The 27,859-nt window shown below is 44.0% G+C and overlaps 1 long non-coding RNA gene across 1 annotated transcript; it reads left to right on the plus strand.

Moving 5' to 3' along the window:
* The first annotated feature begins 45 nt into the window (after positions 1–45).
* LOC142604140 (uncharacterized) lies at positions 46–27,259 on the plus strand. The gene is made up of 3 exons (XR_012838039.1): positions 46–138; positions 19,554–19,726; positions 19,878–27,259. It is a non-coding gene; the product is annotated as an uncharacterized LOC142604140 (long non-coding RNA).
* Positions 27,260–27,859: the final 600 nt, after the last annotated feature.

Below are 27,859 nucleotides of genomic sequence, written 5' to 3' on the forward strand. Positions count from 1 at the left end.
GCTCCCCCTCCCCCCGCCGCCCTACTGCGCAGCCGCCAACCGACAGCGCCGCGACCTCGCTCTGCGCCTGCGCAAGCTCCCCTCTTTTTTTTTTTCCCCTCCCCCGCCCTCTCCGGCCGCTTTCCCGTCGAGCCTGAGGTGAGCCGCCGCGCATGCGCCAAGCGAGGGGACTCGCTCGCTCGCTTCCCACCCCCCCGGCAGATTTCTCGCGGCACTGCGCAGGCGCGCGGCTGCTTTCTTTTCACCTCTGGCCGAGGGCTCGTTAACGTGTAAACGGTCATGGCGCGCGCACCAGCGTTTCAGTTGCCGTGTCCCGTCCCCCCCCCCCCCACCGGCGGGCCCGCGCGCCGCTGTGTTGGGGGGAGGGGGCGCGAGCGCTTGCGCACTGGGGCTCGGGGGGGGGGGGGGGGCGCGGGCGATGCTGTGCCCGCGGAGCTGTGGCCGGGGGTAGCGAATGGCGCAGGGAGGGGGGACGGGGCGTCCTAGCTCCCCCCCCCCCCCACCCCGCAGTGCCAGGTTGCTCGGCGCTGGCTGAGCGGAGTTGGGCGGGAGCACTGGGGGCTTCTTGGCGGAGCGAAGGCCGCAACGGGTTAAGGGCAGTGGGACAGGCGTAAGCGGCAGGGAGGAGCCGGTCCCGGCGAAAGAGGTATTTCTAGCGCTGCCTTGTACAGCTTTCGTTAACCGTTCAGCTGCCAGGGCGACAGGCATAGCGCAAATAGTTAATCGTGGTAGTAAATGGCAACTAGGTGACAGCATCGTCAAATACAAGCGTTAGGCTGAAAGGGCGTTTCGAAAAGAGCTGTATCTGCAAGTACTGGTGTGAAAATACCTCCTAACTGCGTCTGCACGACAGGTACTCCCCAAGCGCCAAGCAAAATTAATCCCCTATGAATAAAAACGAATTGCATATAGAGAAAATGAAATAACCCGCGGTTGTCCATGGAGGAGGATGCGTGAGTGGTAGTCTGCCTTTCCTTCAGAAAAGAGCAATTACAAGGAAGTGATTTTCCTCTGTTAAGAAACCCACTTTAACATGCCCCTCTTTCTGGGCAGTACAGTGCTCCTGGGGGGTCTTTCTCAAACAAATATTTTATCTTCCACTCTCCACATCAAATTTGACTAACCTGAAAGGAAGAGGTAGTCAGGCTTCATGCGTCCCTCATTAAAAGAGAGTAAATAGTCAGTGACTATGGGAACTGACAAATAAAACCAGCTTTAAATTCAAAACTTCCAAATCAGGACAAGGAATCAACTAGGCAAAACTTTGCTGATTCTTGACAGATTTGGCAGAGTGAAAATAGAACTTGCTTATATTCTTAATATTGCATAAATATACATTATCCCTGAGCTTTGTAACGTACATCCATAAAAAGAAAAAGAAGAAACACAAGGTGGTATAGAATGGCATTCATTAAAGACTCAGTCTTAACGTTTTCCAAAAATCATTAACTTCACTGGGTCAGAGTCCAAGCCAGATTTTCTTCTGGGGCTCAAAACCTTGTGGACTAAGAGAAACTGCATACTGTTGCTGAAGAAATTGAGTCGTATCAGAGGCAGTCACTAGATTTTTTTCACTGGTAGGGAAGAGCCGAGAAGGAAAGGCTGAGGGAGGGAGACAGCAGGGTTTCTCTCCAAGGGCTGAATCAGAAAGGTAATTTTGACATTTTTATTTAAAAGTAAGTTCCTCTGGTAATGGGATTTTTTTTTCATACTATAAAATAACCTCTTAATACTGCAGCAAACAGTAGAAATTGACTGCGCTATGAAAGAGCAAAAACCTTCCCCTAACAGGAATTCTACTCTTGCACATTATTTGATGATATTCCATACCAGTAATTAAGCACTTTGTCTCATGAAGATCTGTGTTTAACTCACAGAAGTAAACATGTAAACAAAGGCATATTGTCATGCTCGTCTTCTGTTCAGCCATGATCCTTGTGGGCCAGTTAATCCAGTTTTACGGCCAGGTTATACCAGCACCGCAGCACACAGTGGCTGCACCATGACAGATAAAGGTGTAGAGAAAGGGCTGCCTAGATTAAGACTCTGTTCAGCTCTAATCCTGCCTACAGTGAATATTCTCCCCTGTATGTTCCCATCTCACCCGTAGACTCTTCTCAGTCTTGCATGCTACTTCCTAGTAAGCTCCTCCCTGGTAGTAGCAGCTTCTCATCGGGGAGAATTTGCTCCCATTACCACACCTGATTTAGCCTTTGCTTTTGCTCAGCTTCTGCACAGTTAGCTGGAACACACAGCTGCCAAACAAAAGCTGTCTGAAAACAAATAGTTACTAGTTTGGGGGGGTTTTGGTTTTTTGGTTTGGTTTTTTTTTCCTGGTAATTACTAATCTGCTCTGTGTTTTCTAATTGACCGGCTATAAAGAGAACTTCATTCTATGATTGGCCACATAGATGCTCTCCCTCTCTCTTTAAAGATTGGACCTATGTCTGCATCCCCTTCTCTAGTTTAGTTTGACTGCATCTCTATCTGATGCCTTCCCCAAGGTGTCATACATCCCTGTGGCTATATATCCAGGAAAGCTGGCCAAATCATTAGTGATGAATAATTTATCAGATAAATTTTACCTCTATTTCAGTTGTGAGTTGTGATTGCAGCTTGTGATTTCTGCAAACTTACTATTTGATGATACTTACCAGAATGCCTGACTGGTGTCAGGACACAAAGATGATATGAAGCTGAGTCCTACGAGAAGCTGAGCACTCTAGATTCCTTTCACAAAAAGACTTAAGTGGGAAACTGAATTGTTCGGCTGCAGTCAGCAAGGTTAGGCTCGCACTGGTGGTTAACAACGCGCATCCTCTGCTGAAACAGAGCCCAAAGCAGCGAGCACCTTGTAGGACTCCCGTGTTTCTGTTCTCGGACTGGACTTGTCAGCCTTGTAGAATCACCTCTTGCAGGGATTTTGCTTTAAAAATATTTCCTGGCAGTGAAAAACAATACAGGGTTCAAAATCAACACACCTGTAAAGGGAAGAAATAGTATTTCAGGATCTTTTAAAGCTCTGCAGTATATCTGCATCTGTTGTTTTGATTTTGATCTAGATACCTCCTAATTCTCAGAACTCGTTTTCCTGCTCTACTTGTGCCTATAGCCCCAGATTTTCTATGATGGCTGTATTACCTTCTGAATTTTCAATCTCCTGCTAGAATTAATTCAGTAGTGTTTCAGAGACTTTTTTTTTTTTTAAGGTGGGGAGGCAGGGGACAAAAGAAACACAAGATGGGGAGGCAGGGGACAAAAGAAGCACAAATCACAGTTTCTAATCAAAAAGCACATTGGGAAGGAAATTCTCCTTTTCCCTGCACAGCTTTAGTGTATAAAGAAATTAAGAGCAAACTTAGCTGCTCCACTCCAATTCCACTGTGCCGCTCATATGTGAATCCCAGATGCTGCTTTTCTTGCACAATATCCCTTCTCTCTGACATTTTTTTCTTCACAACAGATTTCTCTCCTCAAGGAGAGTCATGTTTGCTTCAGATTTCCCTTTTGTCCTCCAGGTACTGCAATGGAGGCTTCTATCCCAAAACAGTCGTTCTTTCCCCCTTACACTTTTATGCGTACCTCCCCAAAACTTCTCCATTCCTTTTACTTTCAGACTGCTCTGATTGTCTCACCTTTAATTAATCTTACCTTTATGGCTCTGTTTCCCATTTTTCATGTGTCATACACACCCCTACAGAGAGACCAGCAGTCTCTGTTACAGTCTCTGCAATAGAGGTTACAGTCCAATTCTTTCAACGTGCTACAGATACAAACAGCAAAAGACAGTCTGTGTCTCAAAAAGCTTGCAATTAAGAGAGATGGCAGGCAAAGAACAAGGGAAAAAATAGCATTAATAGCTCCTTGATTGAGGAGGAGAAGTGAAGAAAAGCAATATAAAGTCCATGCCACAGTGGTCCAGTGTCACAGCAGGCACTAGTTGGACTTGGACCTGGGCCTAGGTGCTGTGAGGCTGTGCAGGTCAGTACTTGAACCAGAAAGCTGTTTTTCCTTTCTCTCCTGTGTTGCTCCCCGCCCTCCTCCTGTTCCCCAGCGTGGAGGAGACAGTCCACCCTCGCCCCTGAGGCTTGGGACCAACCGGTACCTTCTCTTTCCACTATTATGTTCTGCCCCTCTCTTCAGAGCTCCTTCCTAGGCACCTTGTGAGCGCTGAGCACGAACAGCAGAAGAGGAATGGAGCCTGTCCACTGCATATATAGGCTGTTATTTTCCCCTAACACTCCTCTGGCTGCCTTTGACCAGCTTGCTTTCTAGCTGTTTCTGTCCCTCTTTTGTTGTCTCTGGATTGGAGAAAGGATGACCCTGAATCTCTTATTTCTGAGAGTCATCGCCAATCCTCTGAATCTCCCAGCTAATGAAACGGTAGCAGGAAAGTTGTACCATCTCATAATACTTTGCCCTCTTAGGTGCAGCTAACTGCTTTTTGGAGGTAAGAAATGGAGCACAGACAAAAAGAAACATGGTTTTCATTTTCATATTTAAAAAAACCCCTGTAATTCAGAACCTTCACACATCCTCAGGAAAGAGAGAGGTAGTCACTAAGAGGACACTTATCTTTTCAGGTGGGTTTTTCAGTCTATTGCTCACTCTCTGCTGCTTTGGCTGCACTTACTTTTTCTAGCTCAAATTTTTGTATGCATTTCAGTGGTTGTCATCAATGCAGCATCCAAGCGCCTTCCAATTTTAATCAATTACGCCTTACAAATCACCACCTTAGAAGATTCAGGAAATTATCGCTGTGCTTTTTTAGCACTAGTAAACTCAGGCAGAGGAATTAAGTAACTTGTCTTGAGTTGCACGTGTGGCTGGGCAGCCTAAGAAGAGGAGCCCCCGATTCTCTCTATTGTACCTTGATTGAAAGACCCTGCTCAGCAGCTTGTTGTCGTTCCTCTCACAGAGATCCACAAGGCTGGCTTCTTCTTTACCTGTCTCTCTACTCTGAGAGGGACAGCAGCGGGGTCCCACAAGTTGATTTGGATCTCTTGGGGAGTTGGATTTGCAATAGTCTGATTGAAGTTGTCACTCAAAAGTGCCACAGATCTGTTTTCAGTGGTTTTCTCTGCCTCCCCTTACTACAAGGGCACTGTGAAAAATACATAACATTTTTTGTTCTGAAGATGATTGATTAAGACTTGGGAAATGCTCAGTGAGAGTGGCTGCAGTCTGGCAGACCCCATACAGAAAGACAAACTCTGCTTTGCACCCATATGAAAAAGAAGGCTGAACTCCTTTTTTCAACCAGACATACAGCACACTTGATGCTGTAGAACTTGGGAATGCTTTGGTGCTGCTTACGTGAGGAACCAAATTGTTTTTGACTTAGTGAAGAGGGGGCCAAGAGGGACACATCTGACACCTTTTAGCAACCGCAAGGTTTTTTGTAGAATAGACATAGCCTATGAAACAAACACACAGCTGGAGTTAGGGTGCTTTTGAAAACATTGTCTTTATTCTCTACCTCCCTTTCTTCCAGGACAGGCTCTTTGCTTATTCCCTCTTCAGAAGGGGACTTTTCTGGCACGCAGCCTAGCCTGGCTGGAGATTAGGGATTCTCTCTGCTCCTCCATCCTTGAATATTTCCTTTTAATTTCACAGTTTAAATTCCAATTGTGTAATTACATTCTGCCTACCCCAAATTCCTCTGTAATTTCAATTGGACACGGTGTCCTTCACTCTCTGGGCTGAACTCTTGCAGTGCTGTGGGGCACAGTTAAAAGGCTGCCACGCTCCACTCTAGTCCCATTTCATGTAAATGGGGAAGGAGAATGGACCTAGATCCCTTTGAACTAAAACTGCTGCTCCATATAGGCAAGGCAGGGGTTGCCACAGAGTGACAAGGCAGTCTTACCCCATGGCAATCCACTGGGCATTTTTTACAATGCCTCAGTCTGGACAGATTTTTGGAGTAAAAGTCTAAATCTGCCTGGAGGTATTTCTCCCCCACACCACCATACCCTTTGATCGCAAATATAGCTGTACAGAGACCCCCAAACCACTACTTTGCTGAATTTATGTGGCCTGAGAGTACCTGCTCGCGCCATTTAACATGGCAGAAATGCCACAGTGATTTAATTTAGGTTCAGGGAGTTGTGTAGCAATGAGAGGGTATGCAGCACAGATGCCTAGTTCAGTAAAATGCTTTACAAAAACTGGCAAGTCCCATGCATTTTATGACCCAACCCCAATACTTCTTCCAGATTTTGCTGTGCCAGCATTTTCTCTCAATCCCTACCCTGGTGGCAATCACCTGGTTTATCACAACATTCCTTTTTTAAGTGTTGGTATCTACTTTACATCAATGTGAAAATATTTCTGCATCTCCAGCTTCCCCTTGCTTTCCACTTCCTTCCTTACTGTGGCACAGCTGCCTGCTTGGTCAGTGTGCCTGTGTGCGACCCTTCAGGTATCAGAGACATTCATCTTTCATATTTTCACCATCTTCTGCTGTGGTTTTCTGTGGAAACTCGGGGTGGAGAAGGGGAAGGAGCATGTCTCTATGAGAGAATACTCCTCCTTTGCCTTGTCTTTTAGAATAAACTTCCTCTCTTCGTGCAAGTTCTGCAGCAGGCTCATGGAAAGAAATTGCTCACCTGGTTTGAAGTGATGTTCTATGCAGCTCAGCAAAAAGGAATTGGTTTACCATAGAAACTGGAATTATTTGATGTTTGATCTTCAACCACAAGCCACATTCTTTTCGCCACGTGTAGGCTGTTGTCAGGAACATGGGGCTGATACCGTAATTAGTGACAGAGTCCTTTACCCAAGTTCATTTCCCTTCACTTCAGAAGTACCCTGGGTAGTCCTCCTACCACATGATGATAAATCTTTACCTGAAGTAAACATCCAGCTCCTTGCTGGCAGTGCTGTATCTACATGGAGCCTCAGACACTTTGAATTTTGATGGGACTTCTGCTTTATATATTCTGCAGATTTGGTCCTGCTCCCAAGGGATGTCTTTATGTCTACTCCCGTGGTAGTAGACCTGAGGCTGCTGTTTGCATCTGGCAAACAGCAGATAGATCAGGTGAGATCAAGTCGACCATATTTCCATGTTTCCTTGGTTAGCTTATACTGTTAAAAGTGAGTTGTTGTTAGGAGGAAACAGAGCATGTAATAACTAGAGTTGGGTTTTGTTTGGCTTTGAGTCATAAATCTGGAAGGAAAAGGAAAGAGTCATCATGTTCATCCCCAAGTTTGTCATACAATCAGCAAGGGGCAAGGCAGTAGTATGGGCAAGAAAATGAAACATGTGAAGGTACAAGTGCCAGCGGGGGGAAGTCACTGTTGCTTATTGTCAGTATTGGTGTGACACAGAAAGTTCAGCTAATCCTCTTAGTTACAGAGACACACGGGTGGGGGGAGATTGTTATCTCAAGCAATTTGCTGGCTCTACTCCTTTTTTCCTTGAGTTTCTTTTCGCCTAATTGAGCAGCATTTCTTCCTGGGACTGGTTTGCAATAATCCTGGGGCCTCTGCTAGGAAAACACTGAAAAATATAGAAAGGAGAAGCAGCCTGAGTGAGGCGGCTATCACCGTGAGTTTCTCTCTTCAGAAAAGTATCAGGTTTGGCTCCAAGTGCTGAGGGTTAAAAATAAGATAAAGATTCAAAGTGATACAGTACAGCCAGAACAAGTGATCGCTCAGAAAGGTGTATCTCAGACATGAGCTGGAAGGATGGGTTATTAACAGTCATTCAGAAAATGAGAAGCTTGACGGTCTGAGGTGGAGCAGGGGGTGAGAATTCCACTGGAATGCATCAGAAATGTGTTGATTCCGCTTTCATTGCCAAAGGGATGTATCTGCGGTAAATCTAATCAAGAGTCAAAAGGTGAACAAGAACAATAATAACTAGGGAGGTTTGTTTTTATTTATCTAGGAGATAAGGATTCAGCTACAGGAATAGAATGAGAAAAAGGTGCCTCTTTCTGCGCAATTATTCCACCCATGCTCACTCATCATCAAGGTTTTAATATTCTATTACTGAGGCTATTTAACAGTTTCTCAGCCTCAAAGCTGGTAATGTCTGTGCTGTTACTCTGCCAGTTGCCACAGGTGTCTTTTTACAAAATTATTATGAATAATTAACATGAGGTAGTCCCAAAGATGGCAGTAGCCAGGAGCCATTCTTCAGTAGACTCCCTGCATTTTTCCTGGTGCTGGAGCAGGGTTGGTGTTACCAGTAGGAGGACACATTTGAAAATCCTATTTCCATAAGCAGGCAGAGCCTTAGTCCCTGAAGGCACGAGACAGTTTCCAGCACCGTGATCTTACATCCCAGGGAAGTAAGGGCTCTGGTTCCCAAACCCCTGTGATTCACCCTGGAAAAATTTGAGATAATACCATTTTCAGCTGCCTGCGTTAGTAAGATGCTGGAGGTAGTTAACCCAAGGAGGAGGTGGCCGAATGAATGGTGTGTCTGCTGCTAACTGTTTTAGCTCATTGCCTGATGCACTAATGTAAACCTGATTTCAACTGATACCAATTTACTCTGATATCCTGGACTGAGAACTACAGAAATAGGTGATTTAATTCAAGATCATATCAATGTATTTTGCTGTGGTGGCTACAGAATTTATTACCTCTAGATGTGGAGATGGATTACCTTTTCACTTAGGGCAGCTAAATCCAACAGAGACTGAGTCAGAGCCATCAGATGAGAAAGGGCGAGAGTGGACATCAGTCACAAAACAGTGGTAAAATAAGTGGTATAGTGCTTTTAAGAGAAAAGATGTTCTGATGATGTCCTGCTAGCACAGGACAAGGAAGTAACAAGTTTGTTATGCACGCCATGCCATCCAGAGGGACCTTGACAGGCTTGAGAGGTGGGCCCATGCGAACTGCATGAAGTTCAAGGCCAAGTACAAGGTCCTGCACATGGGTCAGGGCAATCCCAAGCACAACTACAGGCTGGGCAGAGAATGGATTGAGAGCAGCCCCGAGGAGAAGGACTTGGGGGTGTTGGTGAATGAGAAGCTCAACACGACCTGGCATTGTGCACTTGCAGCCCAGAAAGCCAACCATATCCTGGGCTGCATCAAAAGCAGCGTGACCAGCAGGTCAAGGGAGGTGATTCTGCCCCTCTACTCCACTCTCCTGAGACCCCACCTGGAGTACTGCGTCCAGCTCTGGGGGCCCCAGTACAAGAAAGATCTAGAAGCTGCTGGAGCGAGTCCAGAGGAGGGCCATGAAGATGATCAGAGGGCTGGAGCACCTCTCCTATGAGGACAGGCTGAGACAGTTGGGGTTGTTCAGCCTGGAGAAGAGAAGGCTCCAGGGAGACCTTATAGCAGCCTTCCAGTACCTGAAGGGAGCCTACAGGAAAGCTGGAGAGGGACTGTTTATCAGGGAGTGCAGTGATAGGACATGGGGTAATGGCCTTAAGCTGAAGGAGGGTAGCTTTAGATTAGATATTAGGAAGAAATTGTTTCCTGTGAGGGTGGTGAGGCACTGGAACAGGTTGCCCAGAGAAGCTGTGGATGCCCCCTGCCTGGAAGTGTTCAAGGCCAGGTTGGATGGGGCTTTGGGCAACGTGGTCTAGTGGAGGGTGTCCCTGCCCATGGCAGGGGGGTTGGAACTAGATGGTCTTCAAGGTCCCTTCCAACCCAGACCACTCTGTGGTTCTATGGTCATACCTAGACATCCTTTTTTGATTTGGCTTAAGTTCTTCAGTCTCTCTCTAGCGTTGGTTAATCTGTGGCCTTGGAACACCTCCAAGCTAACAGGTCCAGAGGGTTGCCCTGGGTTTGGCAATGCCTGGATCTGGCCTGTGCCACACATATGGCACCTGTTGCTTGTTTCCAAACAAAGGAAACCCCAAGAGTGGATGAAACAAGACTCATGGTGTGTTCCACTAGGTTTTTGGCTCAGATACTTGGAGAGTGAGGGCCCCAGTATGTGCTATGTCTTGTACCTTCAGGTCACTTTGGTGTGTCTCTACTGCACACCTGCATCATAGATAATTACTGCATTTACTTATTTCACGTCCATATTGTGAGAATAAATGCATTAAGAAGTATAATTACCAGACCCTACAGAGGTGAGGGCATCGTCAGTGGATTTCTTTTAGTTCTTTTTTTTCTTTAAATATTTTGGTAAAATTTGATGAAAGCCAGAATTTGCTTTTCTAAACTATACTAATTTATGTTTAGATTGTGTGTGAGAGCAGGGGCAGGAAGAAGGGAACTCGCACCTGTGCTACTTATGACCAGCACAAAGCAGCCCTTGGACCATGAGATTCAGAGGGAATGCTCCATCATGTCTTCTCTGGGAGTCTCCAGTGCTTCAGACAACACAAGGAAGAGTAGGGAAAGGGCAGGAATTGCTGGATTCATGGATCTATCTCTTCCTCATGCAGGTCTGCACAGCTAGCTAGTTGCATGCAGGACTATACCACGCTCTTTAATCCTCTCAGTGAGCACTCTAGTTTGTAACACTGAAGATACATGGAAAAGTCATGTGTTTTTTTAGCCACAGATATGCTTCCTGAATCCTACTCTGTACTATTAGACTGCAGCTCTGACAGTGAGTTAGCATTCACAGTTGCAGAGACTGTGAAGAAATTAGACATTTATAAAATGCATACATAATGACTTTAAAAAAATGTTTACTTTAATAAATATTCTTGTAGTTATATTTCAGATAGATGAATGTTAGATTTCTGTTAATCAGAAAATGAACATCTAAAACCACTGGAAGAAAAAGCCAAAATTGCAGCTGAATATCATGAATGAAAAAACATTCACCACTGTGAATAGGACCATCAGATTTCCCAATAGCAGCTCCCTGTCTTCCCCTAATTCCCCCCTCCCTTTCCCCTCCCTCCTCAAACACATACGCATACACTATGGGAGGAATGACAGCTGTTCTTCATGGAATGACAGCCCAGGGATATTGCATCCTCCCTTAAAAAAAACCACACAAGGTACAGAATAAGGTCAGCGAAGGGAGACAAAGGGGTCTCCCAGAGATGGCAAAGGGTAATTTATTGACAGATGAGATAGACGTTACTACAGAAAAATATTAAATGGATTCTTTTCCCTTGTCTTTGGAAAGGAAAAAAAAAAAGTGGGAAGGGTTAGGAAGGACAGATGCCAGAAATAGAGACGAATTTCCCAGGAGACGAAGAAGAAATCCTGAAGGAAATTAGGATCACAACACAGCAAAAAAAAAAAAAAAAAAAAAAAAAAAAGATTTAAAAAAAAAATCAGAGCATCCAAAAAGCTACAAAATTCTGTCCTAGAATCCTGTATGCAAACAATAAAAAAGGGCAGTGGAGAGGGAACCCCACCACTACTGGCAGCCTGGCTTCAAAGGCACTCTGTGAAAGAAGAAAGTGCTGGTAAACCAGAGCGCCTGATTAAAAGCCAGTGTTTGAAAAGGGCTGTTGGGAAATTACAGAGCTGTGCATGCACCTGACGTCAGCAGTGAGGAAGACTGTGGGAGCGCTAATCAAAGTGAGGCTGAGGGAGCATATGGAGCATGGAGATTTTATTAAGGGCAGGAGTGAGCCAGGGTTCATATAATGGGAGCAGCCGAGCTCAGGAGATGGGAGGAAAGCAAAAGGCCAGGTCTTCTGGTGAAATAAACTGGCGTAGTGCTGTCAGCTTTGACAGTATGTCAGTTCCCACTGCAAGGAAAGAACCTGAATGAGAGGCTTAAATAGTGGATGTTATGAACATAGTTTCTCTGGCCTAGATTCATAGCTTTCCCAAAATAATTGTGCAGAAGAGGGCAGGAAAAGCCAGTGTACCAATGCACTCTAGTTGGGATTCCGTAGCTCCACGTTGCCCCCAGCCAAGATAGGAAGATACCGAGGACGTGTTCGTAGAGCTTGTGACATTAGAAGAGTTTATGATTTTTACCTGTCAGGGCCAGACTGATGACAGAGGAGTCACCAAGGAAAATTTCCACAAAGATAAAAGCAGCAGAAGAAAAGAAATATGAAGGAGAACAGATTTGATTTATATTCACATGCAGGAATAGATTTAAGCTAAACTATATTTTATTCTGCTCCTTCATGTAAAGACTGTGGTTTTTAGAATGTGTAACTCAGTCTGTGTGGTAGAATAAGGGAAGAGGAAGACTCGTCCTGTATCCACTGTAATGTGCCACATGCAGCATCTTTCTAATCCTGTCACTGCCCGCATAAATCTTGGCAAGACATTTCCCTCAGAGCAGATTCTTCTGCCAGTTGTCTACTCTGACCTAAAATGTCCCTCCCATTCCAGCAAGCACCCTGATCTTACAAGGTGGTCTTTTATCAGGCACAAGTCTGGCAGAGGCATAGGGCATTGCATTGCCCTGTGTTGTCAGCCTACTACTTTCCAAACTAAGTCAGGTTAAAAAGTGATGGAATTAATACCAAAAACGGGGTTTAAATGATCTAGATGGGGAACACATCTCTGACTGCCACACTCACAGCTGAAGGGAATAATAGCCAGTCTACATTGGCTTTGAAGCTTTGATGCCCCAGTGGCATTTGCAATCTTTTGAGCCTTGGGAGAGTGAGTAGGACAAAGCAAAAAGAAAAGCTAGTGCTTCGCTGAATTTCGCTGTTAAAAGCTAAAGGAGTGTTAAATGCTAAAGAAGGCTTGTACTTTCAGTGGGCAACTTAGCTTAGCTTTCAGCTGGAAGGCTGCTGCATGCTCGAGTGCAATCTGCCACACAGAGCCAAAACCAATCTGATAGTTTATGAATCATTTCTCAAACAGAAGAACACAGATAAAGTCGCCAGTTTTGCCAGGAATGTATGCCCCATCCATGTGATGGCCTGCATTTATATTTGAAACCACCTGCACCATCACAGTGTGACCCAGTGTCCTGGTTTTGGCTGGTTTTCTTCCTAATAGCTGGTATAGTGCTATGTTTTGGATTTAGGGTGAGAATAACGTTGATAACACACGGATGTTTTGGTTGTTGCTAGGCAAGGTTTACAGCAAATCAAGGACTTTTCAGCTTCTCACACTGCCTCACTAGTGAGAAGGCTGAGGGTGCACAAGAAGCTAGGAGGGGGCACAGCCGGGACAGCTGACCCCAACTGGCCAAAGGGATATTCCATACCATATGACATCATGCTCAGTATATAACTTGGGGGAAGCTGGCCGGGGGCATAACCACGGCTCAGGAACTAGCTGGGTATCAGTGGTCAGCAGGTGGTGAGCAATTGTGCTGTGCATTACTTGTTTGGTATATTCTTTTATCATCATCATTATTATTATTACTATTGTTATTATCATCAGCACCACCATTATCATTACCATTATCTTCCTTTTCTGTCATATTAAACTGTCTTTATCTCAATCCATGAGTTTTACTTTTTTTTTTCCTTTTCAATTCTCTCTCCCATCCTGCTGTGTGTGTGCGGGTGAGCAAACGGCTGTGTGGTTGTTTTAGCTGCCAGCCAGGTTAAACCACGACTACCCAGATCCAAAAGGTGTTCTAGATTCTGTAAAATTCAGTGCAGCATATCTACCTTTTAGGGACTCGCCCACCTACCAATTCTCCAGTTCTCTGCTAGGTACCTGGCTTCCTTATACAGTGCAGTCACTGCCCTAACACTACCACAGTGAATGGGCAATCTCTTCAGAAAATAAGTAAGAAATGCCAAAGGGTGGGTCTGCCCTGGTATATTTGAGGATTCCCACTGAGGTGGAGCCTTGCTGACTCTTTTATCTTGGAGACAGCGATTTGAGTGGCCACAGGGTAGTCATTAATGCCATGCCCCCACCTCTAAAAACAGATAAATTTTCTGTCAAATCAACAAATTGATCTGACAAGCCCCATACTCACATCACTGCTAGATCTGGCTGAAGAAATGTGATGTCAGCATGCTTCCTGGAGGCTGGGGAAGGCAAGCGGAGGGAGATGTGACCACCACTTCTGGCAGCAGTCTGCAATTATACTGGATTATAATGGACAAACATGAAACTGCAATGAAACACTTCTTCCCAGGCTGTGCTCACAGCCCTGAAGTCACCTTTGATTCTTACACCAGCCTTATCCACAGACGAGACATAGCCCATAAGCAGCAGGTGACAAAAAGCAGCGAGTGGCCTTTTTCAACTCAGTAGCTCAGTGTTCAGGCCATCTCAGAAAACAGCGCTTTAACTCACTGCAAGAACCTGTGTCCAAGGAAGCGTCAGGCTCTTTCCCTGTGCTGTTGGTTATTCTAGAGTGAAAGAGTTCCACATCAACTATTTCTCTTTGAATTGATTATTTAAGTATTCTTTGGGCCAGAAAGACAGAGCACAACTTTGCAGGTTAGCAGTCAGGAGCCATGACTTAGGAGGGGAAAAACCTGCATGGATGAACACTTAACTCTATATTCTCTGGAATATATTCTCTGGGAAAAGGCCTGAAACATATGTCTGCCCCTCTCAGGCGAATGCCTTAATTACCAGTTTAGAGAGTTCTTGTGCTCTCTGGAGGTCAGTGAGTATTTAATTATGCCACATAGAGCTGAGTGATTGCTGAGGGAGAACGACTTTGTTAGCAAGATGAATTTAGCCTGATCTTTTGAAATTTTCTGCAGACTTCCTCTGCTGCAGTATTCGTGTACGACGCTAGGCCATTTCTGGGTCTCAAATACACTGACAGATGCAATCTTTTTCTCCCAGCCTGAGTCTGTTTTGTTCATTTAATTTGTAAGTCTTTTAGGGTGAGAATATCTTGAATTGTAGTGCGTGCACCACACACTGCAATAGGGTCCTGGTGCTAGTTAAGACCTCTTGATACTAACAGAGTAACAGTAAATAAGTATATCCTTAGCTATTACTAAGCCCCAAAGGATGCTGAGAAATAAAAGGTCATAAAGAGGAAATATTTGGAAGTGCTGAGCATGGATATGAGACAGAAAAGACACTCCACAAAGGGCAGGAAGAGCACAGCGTCTCCCTGCATCAAGGTTGGAAGTGGTTCTCCGGCAGAGCTCTTTCGCAGTGTTACGACAGGCAGAGGTGGCCATGCTGTTTGTGAAGAAGGTTTGTGCTCTTAAAGATAAGCTAAAACATCAGTTTAAAACTCCTGTTCTCTGTGTGGCAGGGAAAGTGTAACAATTGTTGTGGAAAGAGAAGAAATGAGCTGAAGGCAAACAAATCTTTCTTCCTGTTTCTCCATGTATAAAGTGGAGGTTATATTCCCTATTAACTTCAGCAACCAACACTGAAAAAATTCTTTGGCATCTTCAGATAGAAAAAGCCGGGTTTTGAAATTCAACATTTGTACTTTTTCCTTAATTAGACTAATTTTTTTAAAACATGGGACTGACTTGTCAGAAATATTTTTGATGGCCTCTGCCTTTTTCTAGTGCTTTTGCAGTGAATAGCTATGATTATTTTTTTTGCAAAATAGAGACTATTTCACTGAAAATCTCCAGGAGAAAAATCATTTCTACTTAGCAGTAGCATTAAAGCCCTTGAATTGGGCCACATTCTGCTGCCAGTGCAGTTTCGGGGACACTTGGAAAATATTTTGAACAGCAGGGAGGAACAGTGATTACCACTACACAGTCTTTCAATGGTGTAAATATTGTGGGTTATTTTCCCTTTGACTGTTTATGGCCTATTTACAGTATAATCACACCAAATCAGGTTATATCATGGCTTGCTTTTTCTTTTTTTTTTTGGTAGTGAAAACAGAATCTAGCATAATTTTTTAAATTTACTGTAGCTCCCCTTAAGAGCTAAGATGCCAGGATGATCTCTTTTCCAAGGCATTCGTAACTGAGAGATGAGGAGAAAGGTGACAAGGAAAAATAACAGGCAAGTTATTTACAGTGTCTATACACTTGCAATAGCTGAATAGCTACATTGTTGTAAACATGGCCCCAAAATGGAATTATAAAGGGGACTTAATTGTGGGCAGAAGAGAGATTTGCCAATGAGGCATTTTACAGTGTGTAACTCATCAGACCAAGCTGTGGACACATGTATGAGGTCAGGTCAGTGAAATAATATTATTATCACCCCATCCATACCAGGCAGTGGCACTGTGTTACAGGATTAGAAGAAAACACTTAGTCGTCTGAATTTGTAAATGGCAGCTTAAAAGGGGAACGGCTGCGCCGTGTTACAGATCACCTGTGAGATTGTTCGAGCAAAAGTCTCACCCAAGAATCTGCTCACCAGAGAAAATGTGTCGTCAGAACTAGGCAGCACTAAACCCCTGGCTTTCTAGCATCTCTTGTAGCCAGCAGGGGGGAAATCTGCTAGGCAGCACTGAGAAGGCCCAGGCATCGGTCACCTGAGAAAGCAGAAGACACAAAGTTCTGCCAGAGATCTGCTGCTGGAAAGCAATGTCCAAGCTGCCTGTCAATTGAGCATATGGGAAAATCAGTATTGCTCCCCAGCATTGAGGAGGATGCATAGAGATCAACAGGACAGTGTACTAAGCTGATCCACAGGAGTTAGCAAAGGAGATGCTTTCAAAGAGATGGCTGTATTGTCTGTTCTTTATAGTATGATACTATCAGCTGTGATTCCTTTTTGTTGTGAAGGAGAAATGATCTTAAATGAGAAATTACATATTGGTTTACTTTACTTCATAGAATCACAGAATGGTCTGGGTTGGAAGGGACCTTGAAGACCATCTAGTTCCAACCCCCCTGCCATGGGCAGGGACACCCTCCACTAGACCAGGTTGCCCAAAGCCCCATCCAACCTGGCCTTGAACACTTCCAGGGATGGGGCATCCACAACTTCTCTGGGCAACCTGTTCCAGTGCCTCACCACCCTCACAGGAAACAATTTCTTCCTAATATCTAATCTAAAGCTACCCTCCTTCAGCTTAAGGCCATTACCCCTTGTTCTATCACTGCACTCCCTGATAAACAGTCCCTCTCCAGCTTTCCTGTAGGCTCCCTTCAGGTACTGGAAGGCTACTATAAGGTCTCCCTGGAGCCTTCTCTTCTCCAGGCTGAACACCCCCAGCTCTCTCAGCCTGTCCTCATAGGAGAGGTGCTCCAGCCCTCTGATCATCTTCTAATATCTAATATAAATCTACCTTCTTTCAGTTTAAAACCGTTACCCCTCATCCTATCACTATACTCCCTGATAAATAATAATAAAGCCTTGCTTTTTTTTTTCTTTTCTTTTTTTCTTTTTTTTTTTTTTTTTAAGATCCTGGCCTTTCTGTGACTGTTCACTCAAATCCTGCTTAGATTTTGGCTAACCCAGGTCATGCTAAGCCCTGATGTATGCTGGGAGCAACGCCATTAAGTAGGTCAAAGACAGAGCACCAGGTAGGCAGCACAGGTGGCCAGAAAGAGCTAAGGGGCCATTATGCCACTGTGATCACTTGCAAATTGCTGACGTCTTCAGCCATCATCTTTTGTCTGGGTTTCCTGCAAATTTGAGAGATCCAAACAGACTGTGACATTTTATTGGTGTCAGAAGTGGGATGTCTCTTGGACATGCTCTGTTGAGGCAATCGGTTTGGTCTGAGTGTAAAGATACTATGTGTGCCTCTGTGTGTCTGTTTGTCTGTGCCATGATAACTAGACACTGAATGGCAACAGCTGGTAGAAGAATTTGAGAAAGAGGGATGGCGAAATCCCAAGTGGGATTTGTCCTGGGTCAGGAGCCACTGCACAGAGGCTGATCATATTTGGCAGGAGTTTGCCAGATGGTGGGCTTCTTGTAAGTTAAAGAAGGGAAAAGGGAAAGATGCTACGTGCTGGCTACTAGGCAGTTGTCGGGCAGCAATGGATCTGATTGATGAGTTGAAAGGGGAAAAGGTACAGATGAAAAAGGAAAATGAGAAAAGGAAAATGGAAAGAATACTTGGGAAGTGTGAGCAATTAGAAATGCAAAATAGACTGCCTGAGTCAAAACTTCAGCCCCAGATAATTGCAGAAGCTGAAGAGCACACGAGGAGGTAGTTGGAAGCTACCACGGTAGACCCCGTTAAAGTCTGTTGTGCCATGTATGATGCTGATTGGGATGGGGATATCTGGAAATAAGCAGACCCCTATCCCCTCCCCTCAGGGCCAGGTGACAGTGATGACCATTCCCTGCCCCCTGCTCTCTTGGCACCAGTCAATCAAGACCCAACAACAGAGCACCCCGCAGGGGCACAAAACATGCCTCCCTCCACAACAACTACTTGAGGGTTTACTACCCTAGAGTTAGGAGGTCTGGAGGAGAGATACTGAGCTAACCCAGGGGAAGCACCCATGGATGGGCTAGCACGGGTCTAGACAGCCGGAGCCAACCAGTTCCACCTTGCCCCACCTGAAGCTCAATTATTGGCATTAGGTCCAGGAATATTGTTGGACACTGCGGGGCCAAATATTACCAATCTCTTAGGGACTTGCACTTTGTGCTGCGGTGGCACAATGCATCCCACTGACCATTGCTGACACCTGTGATTTTAGCTTAATTAGAAGGACCAGCACCCATTGCCTGGGGGGGCTGGACAACCCCTTCCCGCAGAGCCACATCCCTGGGAGCCTGTACACTTCTAACCTGTAATAAAGGGAGCTGTGGGCGCGTGGAAATTTTGAGCTTTAGCTGTTAAGACAGGCTTAAATGGTATTACTTTCCAAGAGGTCCTTCAATGAATGCTAATAGATTTACCACTGTATGCCCCACAGGATAAAAACCAGGGAAGAACATCAGCTCTAGTAAATGTAAAAGAGCCAGCCTGTCTCCATCCAAAAGACAAAAAAAGGGAGAAGTTGGGAAACACTCTCAGTTACTACTGAGTGTAAGAGGTGATGGAAAATGTGTTTAGAGAAGGGGCTCTCTCCGAGTCAGTTCAATGGGCTGCCAACTCCCCTTTTGCGGCAGCTGGACAGGTTTCCCTCATTCACTTCTCATGATAGCCCTCTGGGACCTATGTCAGGAAACAGGGTGACACCATACAGTTTAAAAGGATAACGACTAGGGAGCCAGAGAATGCAAGCGCTGTGTGCTCAGGGATATACCCAAATTTATCAGCACTAAACCTAGACCGCCAATATGCAGGAAACTAGTGTGGGGGCTGGGTTCAGTGGCAGTGCTGGCGGCTGCTACTCCCACTGTTGAGGATCCCAGGTGATGGTTGCAGTTAATGATCACTACCTTGTAACATTCGTTATTGACACAGGCGCCCAAATATCAATGGTATGTAAGGACACTTAGAAAGGACAGCCTCCACTTAGCAAGCAGTTAGTTTCTATTGTAGGTATTAATGGGAAAATCACTAACCACCCACTCGTCAGGGCTAAATTAATTGTGTCTAATCGACAGACAGTCCGCCTGACCTTACTTTTAGGTTCCCGCAATGTATCGGGTATGGATATATTGAAGTGTCAGTTGTGGGTGGACTCGTGGGGAAAATGGGAAATAGGGACACCACCCTTTTTGCCCCACGGTTTACCTCCTACAAACGCGTCCCTGACTTAATCTGTTGCGAACAGCTGTTCCTTTACCCCACAGCAAGCTAGTTAATATTCCACAATACAAATTACCTTCTGATGCTATTCGTCCTGTTACTGAATTGATAAAGGAGCTGGAAGAACAGGGAATCATGGTCACATCTCATTTCCCCTACAGTTCTCCTCTATGACCAGTAAGGAAATGAAACGGCAAGTGGCAACTAACAGGAGATTACAAGAGCCACTGAACTGCTCACTGCAGCTGTTCCTAGTATAAATGATATAGTCAATTTTCTTAATGAACACCAGCAGGAAGCTTTGAACACCTCGGTGTGGCACCCAGGAGATCAGGTGAGATTTCAACACCCATCACTCGGAAAATGCAAGGTCAATTTGCAGTATTTTTGAGGGAAAGGGAACTGTGGATACTGGGGGAGTGAAATTAATCATTACTGAGGCTTGGATATGATCCAAGACCTAGGTCTTCTTTCTCTCTCCCTAGGAACTGTTGAACTCCTGGACAAATAAGTGAAAGCTGTCGTTCGACCTGCATACTATGGAAGGTGTCCATCTAGAAAGTACACTAAGCATTCCCTGGAACTTTGTTCATACTCTCTGTGGTAAGGTGCTCTTCCCAGAGATAATGTTGACAGCATCTAAAAAGTCAAGAGTCTTCATGTGTCAGACAATTCTAACCCTCGCATTGGGGCATCTGGCATTCTGTCACATAAATGTTGATGCACTCTGCAAGAATCAACCCAACCCACAGAAGCTGCTAACCTCACACCACTTTCAGATAGTCTTTGCTCTACTCGGGAGTATGAGCAGCCATCTCTGTTTCTAAGATAGGGATGAGGACCTAGACAGGAGTGTCTGACTTTGGGTTCCTAAATCCCTTTCAGGCAGTGGAAAAACAGTCTGATTTTCATCGATGTGCAATGTCTAGTAGCCCCAGATTACTCCAATACCTTTTTAGAAATGAGTAGTGAACTTCAGTGGAAGAAACAGCTCCCTCAGAATACAACAGAGTAGTTTTCTCAGGACTACTCTCATGCTTCTACAGCTTAAAAAAAAAAATAAAAAAAAAATATATATAAGGGGAAGTATTGATGAAGAGTAGTTTCAACCAAGAGCTGACTTTTCTAATGTGCTCCAGGCTGAAATCTCTGAAAAGCAAAAACACTCACTTGCAAGCTATCTCCACAGCCCAGGTCAGCAGGCAGCAATTAGTTTCTCAGCCATTCACTCTTCTTTCCATCTTCCTGATGGATATTTCATCTGAGATTATGCTCTCCTCCCTCGCCTTCTCTTCACCTCTCTGCCTCTCTTTCCAATAAGGCTATGATCTGTCACAGACTCTCAATGGACAAGACCTATACATCCCATCACAACGCTGTCATAGGCAGTTACATTAGACAGGCCAGGATGAAAAGCAGTTTGGAAGGGAGAGAAGCCGTCATGCTTCAGGGCATAGACTTGAACTCTAACCAAGGAAGAGAGATGAAGGAGGGCTTTGGGCCAGGCGGGGATAAAATTTTACTTAGGGCGGGTTATTCCATAATTACCCGCTTAAACTTTCTTTATGCCTTCTGAGATGCATCTGGTTCTGGCCAACATCAGAGACAGAAGGGGTGGATCACTGGCTAATCCAGGAGGGGAATGAGTTTCTTCATTCTTTTTGCTAGTGCACTGAGTTTATAATGTTTTCTGAAACCACAATGAAATCCCTTTCCAAGGATGACCCTTGCTCTGCCAGTGATAGCCAAAACTCCTTCTCCTAGCCCCGTCCTTCACACTTCCACAAGCAATACAGAGAGAAGCCGGTACAAAGCCAGGTCAAGATGATAAGAACAAAGCCTTGAAGACTGCTCTTAGATACCAGATTTACTTCAACAGAGGAGGAAATTTTCAAAGAGGTGAACTCTTACTGTCTCTCTCTCAGGCAGGAGTCTCCTGGGAGGAGAAGAAAACAGCTTTCATTTTAGCGAGTCATGATATTTATGGCCCTTTTATGGGTTTTGTTTGAAAATATGAAAGTAGATAGACTTAAATGTCTTTCAAAAGAGAGGAGATGGGGAGAGACAGAGCATGTGAAGGGCACGTGGGTCTGAATCATCTGCCCATGTTATAAAGAAAATCAAACACCTCCTTTGTTTTAATATGGACCCCTTCCGCAATTCATAAGGATAATGTCTGACATTTTCTTGCACAGGCCCTTTTATCCCTAATGACTTACAAATTTTGTATGTACACTACCACCAAGAACACTCACCTTGGGATGAACATGACAACTATTAAATTATGCAACTGCAGCACCATGCAACAGTTCAGGTGTGATTGCTCCCAGGAAGCAGACTTTCAGATCACGTCTCCTGCAGAAGCGAAAGCTTTATACCGTATTCCTGAGGGGCAACTGTCAGCTTCTGCTTGCTCACATACCAGAGTCTCATGTGGGCTTTTACCCATCCTGTTTGTGGTGTCTGTTCAGCAACTGAGGTTGCACCCTTTTGAGGGCCTCCTGCTTTTCATGTGTGGAATCTCCTCTCACCCTTTGCCTCTAGGCAATACTTTTGATCCAATTCACAGACTAAGGAGCGCATGCCTTGCAAAGTTATCGAGAGAGGGAAGTTTAAGTTGAAGAACTGGGGTTTGCATTTAGTTTTGAATGCAGTTAAACCTGTGGTCATTTTATCTGCTCTGGGAATGAACCTTCGTAGGTTATGACAGCTAATGGGAAATTTCTATGAGCAATATGTACAAAGCTCCTCATTAATTGGTAGTTTCATAAAGGCCACTGTGGTTTCATAAAGCTCTCCTCTCAAGCAAGGAGGGAAGAGATGTTCTGCCAAACTAACGGACAGCTTTCAAATGGATCTGAGTTCAGCACGGTGTCGTTGCAAAAATCAAATTGCTGGGATGGTCCATGAAGATGGACCAGTCACACAATGTTTAATACCAGCTGGTGTGTGCTGCATCTTTCTTTGATATGGTGCCCTGCAATAATCAAATGGAGAGATCACAAATAGGCACATCTCCAAAATTTGGCATGTTCCTGGCAGGACGTGACCTGAAGCATATAGCTCTCTGGCCAGTTGTAAACAGGTCTTGCCACCATAGTTATCTTCTAGTATCACCCAGAAGTCCGAAAAGACTCTTAAGACATTGAGCTCCAGGTAGATGCTGTTGGTAGTTGGGTGATGCTATACAAATGATGAGTTCCTTTAAATGTTTCTGTCTTCTAACTAGTATCACCTACGTCTTCGTTCAGTTTTATGCCCGCACGCATGTCCTTCTGACTGGAGCCATCCTTTCTTTCATGGTTACTCGTGCAGAGTCCTTGGTAAGTTTGAATCAGGTTTTGAGATTTATTGATCTGGCCTTGTCCATTCTGTGTTGTGTTCTTTGATTTAATTTAATGACCATAAAGCATTGAGGCATGTTGTCATGAAGGGTGCACTGGAAAAAAATAAATGATTGATTGATTGATTGACTGATTATGTAGCGGCATTGTTCTCTCCATAGTTAACAATGAAGCTAGTTTTCCATTATACCCATTTGTGTCTTCCAGGGCATACATATCTTAACTAAAAGTAAACCAATCTGCCTGCAGGTATGAATCATATGTGGAAGCAATTACTCTCTTGTGTAAGGATTGAATTTGTCTATTTTAAAGATATATGCAAATACAAACCTTTGAAACACATTTCAGAGGGGAAGGTTCAGAGCACAGACAGGATGTCCCTTCTCCCGCTCTCTAAGACAGTTCTCACATCACCACACCTGCATAGCTTGGCATAGACATCCCAACATTAACCTGTTGGTCCTGGGAAGAACTGAATTCATATTGTGGCCTACTTTATAAGTCACAAACAGTATTTTTTCTTTATGTCTGTGAGCGTATGTATGTGTGTGCACATGTGTGTATGTGTGTGCACACCCTGTGGCAGGGGAACAGCATTCACACGAAAACACTTGACATAGAAGCTACTGAGTGGTTGTAACAGAGGGATAGATGGAAGCAACATGAAATAGCTCAGCTCCTGAATGCGTTGAAATGTACCAAAGAACAAAAGGCAGTCAAGGAGGGGGGGGGGGGAAAAAGGTAGGATTCCTCCATGTCCAAAAAATTTCTTTTCCTAGGGGTAGCCAAAATGACAGGGTGCTCATTGAAGTAGATTATGCTGGTATTGGTAACACACAACCTAAATACATGTACTTTGAACCTCTCTCCATTTTTTACATGAAGAACAATGGAACAAATTTTATTGGCATTTAAATTATTACTCCTGGGCAAATAAGTTAGCACCTTGGTGAGATGACTGGGACAATTCACACACTATTTGGAGCTATGCTCCCACCTCTCTAGAGAACTGTTTATTTGTTACACATACTTCCAATTTTGGAAATTTTCTTTACAATTGTAACAACCAGAGATTAAACCCACTTTGATTTTTCTAAATGACAAGGGAAATTCCTGAGAATAGGTAGGTAGCTCTCAAATAAATTTTGCTAGAGTACACGAAGATGCAGTGTCTGTTTCCAAGCCCTAGACTATATTAATCACATGCTTTCTGCATCTCTGTTGGATTGTCTATAAATTTAGGAAGGTCATGGATACTGTGTTTTCATGTTATAATGTCTGTATTGAATGTATTCTGGCTAAACCCTTTAAGGAAAGGCAGGCAATGCAACATAACCATCCCCAAGTAAAACTTTTTGTCTCATAATTCACCTAGCTCTCCACTACAGCTAATGCGTAAGCATTTCTCAAGGAGCTGTAAAAGAAGGAAATAGTGCTAAACTGCTTTTAAAATTATCCAGTCTAAACTACTGCCGCATGCAATAAATCAAATTGCACTGAAAATCCTAGGTGGGGGGAAATGGGCCATGGCCCCACACCTATCAGTATTACGACGCAGAATGCAGCTGTTACACCAGGAATAACTTAATTCTAGCACATTTCTGCTTCCTTCCAAACTTGCTTCTTCCACACTGAATTCACAGTCTAGTACAGATATCATTTAATCATCTATGTCCTATGAATGTCCCTCACCCTTTCCATTTCTCAGTCCCTTTCCATTTCTCACAAACCTGTAATTCCCGTAAATCCCACCATCTCCTTCCTTTCCGCAGAGGTTGCCCCATAACCTTTCCCCAGATTTTTATACGTCTAAAAAAATTTAATATTTTGCATTAGCCTCTTCAGCTTACATACATATCTTATGTTTCCATCCAATGTAGGTCCCCTTCTTAATTTGCCTATTGTCTTCAGATCTCTTTTTGAACACTTCATATCTCCTAGCTCTCCAGCTTTCATCACTTTCTTTCTTCTTACTGCACTCAGACCAACATCAAATGGGTTTCTCTCTCATGTATCCCTCCTTAACTTCTTTGCTTCCCACATACCCTGAGTTTCTACGTTGTTCAAAGGATATTAAGGAAACAGAGTCATAGAAATGAGAGGCCGGCTGTGAAAAAAATACAGAAGGACTTAATGAGACTGAGAGACTGAGCACTAAGATGGCAAATGAAATTGAAGGCTAATAAATGTCAAGCATTACACATAAGAAAACTCAACATATAAAATGATGACCATTGCCATCCAGCAACAAGAGTTTGTGGATATAATAAATAGTTCCATGAAAATGTCACCTTGGTGCTCAGCAACAGCCAAAAAAGCATGCGAACTGTTAGGAGTTCATAGGGAAGACAGAACAAACAGAAAAAAGAAGGTCATTATGCGACAGAATAAATCCCTGCCACACCTGCACCCTGAATACTGTGTGAGGATTTGGTCCCTCATCTCAAACGTGATAAAGTAGAACTGGAAAGGGTTCAGAGAAGAACAGCCAGGATAATCAGAGACATGGAGCATCTCCCATATGAGCAATGAGTAACTCACCTTAAAAACAGAGAGCTAAGGATGGGACATAACTGTAGAGGGGGGTAAAATCTTGTGGGGCACATAGATACTAACTAGAGATTATTTTGGCATTAAAGGAGGTTCATGGGCAGCGGGTTCAGAACAGAATAAAAGGAAGTGGCTTAGCATTCAGTGCAGAGTAAGTTTTGGGACTTCTTGCCACAAGAGATCACGGAGGCTAGCGGGTACAAGGCTATAATGGCTATAACTCAAAAATGACTAGGCACCTCCATAGAAGGAAAATCTATCAAGGGCTATTAAATACAAAAATATCACATCTGGCTCAGGAAGTCCTTGAGTTGCAAATGGTTAGAAGCTGGAAGATCTTGCTGGGGAAATATCACTTATATCACTGCTCTTATATTCTTCCCTAGGTATTCACTGTTGTTCTCTGTCAGAGACAGGATATTGAGCCAGACGGACCTTTGGTCTGACCCCATAGAGCCTTTCTGATGTTCCTGTGTTTATATTCTTAACTGACTGTATGGATGCTCCTTGCACTTTCACCTTCCACTATACAATGCCAACCCCCCTCCCCTCCTGCCTACAGCAGCAAACTGAGGCTGAGCAAAAATACCAGTGCCAGCACATCTTTGCTGAAAAATCCTTCCTAGATAAATTTGGGTACTTACCTACTCTTTTAATCTCATGTCAGAGCAGTGTCATTGCTGAAAAACCATTCACTCTGCAGCTCTGGACACCTGAAACAATCTGTGCAGACCTCTCCCCTTTCACCGACTCCCTATCTCCTTCTAAATTCTCATCTTAAAACCTGACTTTGTAGCCTGCCTTCAACCTCTCCATTTCTGTCTCTCCTGGTTATTGGTCTTATGACTGAATGCTTTAATATTTTCACCATGCAAGGTCTTTATGTCACTGTTTCATGTAATTTATACCTGTGAGCTGGAGCCTTTCCCATCTTGCTTGCAAGCACAGGCCGTACGCTGAATGGAGTCCAAAATGATCCCCACCCCCTTATTGCTTTGGGGGTTTGGCTTTATTAACACGGATATAAGCAATAAGAAAATAAAGTTCAGCTATTTCTAAGGCTTCTCCCTCATGACTGCTCAGCCAGCATCTTAGATGGCCTCTCCCCAGCAAACCATTTTTATCTCCCTTTTACACAAGTGAACTAATAAGCCACCTACCTCAGTGAGTCAGCAGAACCCACTTAACCCTTTCCCTGAAGGGTCAAAACTCGCTATCAGGATGGTTTGGCTTAGGCTTGTTTTAGAACCATATTCTGCCCCTCAGTCGTGAATAATTTATTTGTGCGGCAGAACTAGATTACTGTTTAAATCAAAATGCTACCCAAACAAAGGCTGTGCTGTACAGTGCAAAATGAAACCAATTACTACATCATACATTGCTCATCTTTTATAGTGTAAGATGCCCCCTACAGTACTGCAGAGGACAGACATTTCTGTTGAAAACAGCAGCCAGCCATAGGAAGCAGGAGAGAGATTTTGCAAAGGGAAACAGCCTTTGATAAAAAAGTAAATTCAGTGCTAGAAGGTATTGCGCACTTCCGCTTTGATCCAACGAAAGTTAAGACCTTTTCTAGACTGAAATTACAGCAAGTTCCAAATATGCATATGTAGAGTTGTTTTCCACAGAGCAACTTTACCAGGGGTGAGGAAAAGAGGAAAATGCCGATCCTAACACACACTGCAGAAATTCAACATCAAATCTCAGAATGTTGATCAAAGCCTGGAATTCCACTTCTTAAAAAACATACAACTCACAGAAGTATGCAGAAACAAGGGATGTATTGCATTATATATTATATTGTAGTAGAAGTGCATTATAAGCCTTATAGCATCTCTAGATGCCCGAAACATTAACAAGACCATGTTCCTTATGTACTTCAAAAATGTAATCTGAGTTTACTCAAAAAAAACCCCCAAAACAACCCAGAGCCCCACACAAGTAAAACATGTTCTTTCTCTTATTTTTCTACCCCTGTTATTGTTCAATCACCTGATTTTGAAACTCCATTCACCTGACAATAAGTAGCTATCATTTACCCTAGTCCTGGCTGTCAGAAAGAGTCATCTTTATCTTCAGAGAAGCAGGGATAATGTCTAATCAGTGAGTAATAGTTGAGAGAAATGATTCTAAGTTTAGGAAAATTGGCAGCTGCATTTTGTTATCAGTAACCATTTAGATAGCATTACTGATGTGCATGGCATCATACAGACAAGGACAAAGACCAGGCCTTTGCCCTGTGGAGCTTCTTGTCTATATAACATAATTAAAATAGGGAGAGGTACTAGCATAATAGTAATAGTGAGCTCTAAGCATCGCGGTGGGACAGAGAAGATATGGCAAGAAAAAGAAAGAAAACTTCCTGTGAGAGAGCAGTACTGCATCATCCCTCCATTGTTGTTTTATACTCAGCTCTGCAGAGGGTTTTGTTGTTTCAAAATACAGTCTGTACAGAAGAGGGAACAGATAATTCCAGAGTACAAATCAGGAGAAACTGGTCTAGGTGTTTATAAGAGAGAGGTGGAGGATGTTGACTGGTGACAGAGTTGGGTGCTCTGATGCATCAAAGACAC

This window comes from Balearica regulorum, chromosome 1, assembly GCF_011004875.1.
Source record: "Balearica regulorum gibbericeps isolate bBalReg1 chromosome 1, bBalReg1.pri, whole genome shotgun sequence".
Taxonomy (NCBI): Eukaryota; Metazoa; Chordata; class Aves; order Gruiformes; family Gruidae; genus Balearica; species Balearica regulorum.